Consider the following 4,595-nt stretch of genomic DNA (forward strand, 5'->3'; position numbering starts at 1 on the left):
CAGTGCTGGGCTCCTCAGCACAAGAGAGACAAGGACCTACTGGAGAGGGGCAGTGGAAGCCATGAGGCTGATCAAGGGTCTGGAGCATCTCATGAGGAGGGACTGTGGGAGCTGGGCCTGTTCAGTCTGCAGAAGAGCAGACTGAGAGGGGATCCCATCAATGGGATCAGTATCTCAAAGGCAGGTGCCAGGAGGATGGTGCCAGACTCTCTTCATTGGTGCCCAGTGCCAACAGGAAGAGCAGTGGCTATGAACTAAACCACAACCAGTTTCGCCTCAACATGAGCAAGAACTTCTTTCCACTGAGGGTGGCAGAGCCCTGGCACAGGCTGCCCAGGGGCGTTGTGGAGTCTCCCTCTATGGAGACATCCCAAACCCATCTGGACACGTTCCTGTGTGCCCTGCCCTGGCAGGGGTTGAACCGGCTGATCTCCAGAGGGCTCTCCCATCTCCAGCCATTCTGTGATTCTTGTGACTTAATTTTTTTTCCTTGGGTTGTGGCTTTCCCTCCCTTGTCCTTTCCAGTCAGAGCACATGCGGTGTTTGTGCACATCATTAGCTCAGCAACGTGCCTTCCTGTGAAAGGCAAATCCTTTACCAGAGTCTCTGCTTAACCAGCCGACAAATGAGTAACAGCAATGGTCTTGGTAGAAAGTAGCAACAGAGCATCCATGAGGAGGTCGGTGGTGTTAGCCCCAGCCTAGAGCTGGCTCCAGAACAATTCACATTCCTCACGCCCCGCTTGCAGCTCTCCAGTGGTGACCTGAAAGTCTTCCTCCAGCAGTAATGCCTTTTCCTCCCAGTTTTAAATGGCTGACGTAAACCCTTGTACATCCTACACATTTCCTGGGAAGCGGCATTGTTGACCACCCAGTGATGTCAGTAACTTTCCACAGACAGCAAACAGCAGCAAAGCCTGGGATATAAAAAGCGCAGGAGCAGATGACATCAGGGACAGCTCGAGAATTTGCATTTCTGGACACATCTGGGCTGTGAAAGACTCACAACCTTCCACACCCTCAGTACAGTCCCTCAGAACACTGTATTGCTCACAGCCTGCAGCCTCATCTCCTGGCTAATAACCAGCCATAAACCTGTAGGTCTTGGTTAAGATTTTAAATCAGATTCATCCCTTGCAGGGTGTTCCTTACGTGAACTGTAGCTGCATGAAAATGAAACATAGAACTGAGCAAAGCCTCTCATCTTCCCCTAGAAGATGTTACACTTTTCCAGTGTACCAGCACTGAGATGATGAAACAAAATGTTCTTTATGATAAGAAAAGTTTCAGACAGGCAGGTGACAGGACTGCTGGGGATTGTGCTGGGAAGAGGCCTACCTACCCACCATGAGAACACAGAATGGTTCCTGGTGTCCTGAGCTCGCTGCTAGGGACATGTGGCCTCTGGCAGGACCTTGCTGGGGAATTCAAGTGAAGTGCTTAGCTGTAATAAAGTAATCGCAACAGACACGGGGTAAGGGACTTTAAACTGAAACCAGCCAAATGCTGCAGATGACATCAGTTCTGGAGCTGACAGCTAGCATTGGGGGTGGCTGAGCACATCTGATGCCATGGGACCAGGCAAGGTTCTGTCTGAGGGCAAGGACGGAGCCAAGCACTGGCAGGTCATGACCACCAAGGAAGGTTCCCAATGACAGGAGAAAGGCAAATGCCACGCTCATCCTCAGGAAGGTGTATGTGGGACCCTATGGGCTGGCCAGCCTCACCCCAGTGCCCAGAGCAAGTCTTACTGGGAGACACGTCCAGGCACACAGAGCAGCATGGCTTTACCAAGGGCAAATCCTGCCTGATAGACCCAGCACCTCTGTGATGACTGGCTCTGTAGCTAATGGAGGAGCAGCAGATGTTATATCCTGACTTTAAGCAAGGCCTTTGGCTCAACGTTAACTGTGAGATGATGTCAAATCGGTGACAAAAGGTGAATAGGTAGACAAGAGCATAGATGGAAAATCACCTGCACAACCAAACTGAGAGGGCTGTGACAAGCATCACAGAAACAACTCAAGATTCAATTCACAAGTAATTTCTTATGTGATTACTCTGCTTCAATATCACACAGGCTGCAGGCCCTTTACCTTTCAAGGCTTGCAGGGTCTGGAGTTTGGCTAACAATCCTCACACTCTTCCCCCTCAGCTGATGGAATGTATTTCATCAACTGCTTGAAATACACTGTCATTTTGGATCTCTTTTCCTAGCTTTCATTATGCAAAACTGCTAAACACTTCCCCTCATCATTGCCTAATATGTAAGCTGCTTTAGGGGAAAAAAAAAAGGTATGTAAATCTCTTTTATAATTACCTAAACAATGCACGATGCTTCAACAAGCCCTGGCCAAAGGCTTCTCTCAGTCAACACTGCTTAGCCAGGATCTAAAGGATTTAAAGGATAAAGTGTGCACACAGAGAGGAATCTGCCAAGTTCCTCAACTCAAGCATGTTCCTGAGACCTCAAACACCTCAGTGCACACACTTCCTTTCCACATGCAAGTTGCATGTCCTTCCCTGGGATGGCACTTTCAGGAACCAAAGAGCTTCGTTGTGTCCTTGGGAATTCTTACCTACAGGAAGCTGATGTTGCTTCTTCTGTAAGTGCTTACGATCCTGCTGTAACAGAGCTCCTCTCACCACTTCCCTTTGTGCATCCAGCTTCCAGCCCCACACCAGGACCTTGGGCTAGCTGCAGGGTTACTGCAGGCTCCCGGAGGGAATTTGCCCCTGCAAGGTTATGAGGAGCCACCGACGCCAAGTAACTCTCTCAACTACGTATTTACAGGTTGCATAGAAGATCTCCCCCATCCTGTGTGAGGACACAGAGCAGGGAGCTCCTGAGTCCCCAGCAGTGGTGCCCGCTCTGCTCCTCCAGACTGGGCAGGCAGGCCACCACCTCACACGTGCTGTGCACATGGTGACCACTCCTGCTCCTTCGTGCTGCAGCCCGCAATGGCAGAAGGTAGATGTACTTACTGAACACCTCTTGATGGACAGAAATGCCTTTAGAGCAAGGGGACAAAAGCCAAACTTCATTTTAATCTACAGTTGTAAGAAGAGGGAAGTGACAAGGATTATTGGAGGTTTGCGTTTCTGAGCCCAGTATCACTTCAAATACAGCTGGCTCAATTGTCTTAGCAGTAAGAGAAAGTCACTTCATAAAAACTCCTTTTAAAAATCAGACCCACAGACAAAACAGAACTCGGTGAAGCTCACACAGCTTACCCTGACCCTGAGCTTGCGCACAGGCTGCACCAGGAAGCAGCAAGGACCCCAGCTGAAATGCAAACCAGCTACACGCCATAAACTGGTAAAGGAGCTTGTATTTCACTGCAGTGCAGAGCTCTTCTTCACAGCACAGAATGGAACTTCCAGAGGTTCATTTGTGGCAGTTTAAAGCAAATATCTAGTTTGGATGGCTAAAGTACCTGTAGAGTGAACCCTGAAGAACAGCCTCCCACACAGCAGGCGTGTCACAAGCGGCACCGCCAGCACGCTGCTGTGGCACAGACTTCACTCCTGACAACTTCCTGCCCGTTAGGTATCCAGTCAGAACTACTTCAGGAATATGTAATTTGGCTTTTCCAAGACATAAGCAAAGTACAATTCCAACAAGTACAAGAGTACTTGCAGCTTAGCTATAACATGTAGCTGATACATGAAGTACTTTATTCAACAGGAAACCATCACTGCCACCTGTGTGCACGAACTGGCACTTCTCTCCAGGTAACTTGAAGGCAAAAGCTTATGGCATGCTTTCTTCTTCAAGACTGCAATGCTCTTGTTTCTTGGGGTATCAGATGTTTTTTAAAACAGGGCTTCAATTTAAGAACTATGAAGTACAGGCTTTTACTAAAGGAGAGGAAGAAAACTGCATGAAAACTATACCGGTTATGTTTCCTTAGTGTAAGATGTTACAGGATGTCCTGGGTTCAGCAGTAGCAGTCATTTTTCTCCTTCTTGGTAGCTGGTGCAGTGCTGTGTTTTGACTTCTGGCCTGGGAACAGAGCTGATAGCGATGTTTTGGTTTGGCCAAGGACTTTGTGAGCCTCATGCTCTGCCAGGGAGGAGGGGAAGCTGGGAGGAAGCAGAGACAGGACACCTGACCCAAACTGACCAAAGAGGTATTCCATACCACAGCACGTCATGCCCAGGATGTAACGGAGAGTTACCCAGAAGGGCTGGTGGAGTGCGGGGTTGGAGGAGGTATTGATCGGTGCTTGGTCCGGTGGGGTAGGGCAAGTTATTGGTTGGCTGGTGCTGAGGTGTTGTATTCTCTTCCCTTGTTATTTCCTTTATCATTATTATTATTGGTGGTAGCAGTAGTGATTTGTGTTATACCTTAGTTACTAAACTGTTCTTATCTCAGCCCGTGGGATTTGCATTCTTTTGATTCTCCTCTCCATCCCTCCGGGAGTAGGGGGGAGGGAAAGAAAGGAGGGGAGTGAGTGAACGAGTTGCCTGACTGGGTTCAAACCACTACACAGGATAACTCCCAGTATCAAGTATCACAGAAATTTATCATGCTAAAGGAAAACCACACTCAGAAATCCCTGCCCTGCACCCCAGGAATGTAGGCAAACAATG

The sequence above is a fragment of the Pezoporus flaviventris genome, unplaced genomic scaffold (assembly GCF_033815535.1).
Source record: "Pezoporus flaviventris isolate CSIRO_AGI_PZ_B2104156 unplaced genomic scaffold, CSIRO_AGI_Pfla_v1 ptg000023l, whole genome shotgun sequence".
NCBI classification, from domain to species: Eukaryota; Metazoa; Chordata; class Aves; order Psittaciformes; family Psittacidae; genus Pezoporus; species Pezoporus flaviventris.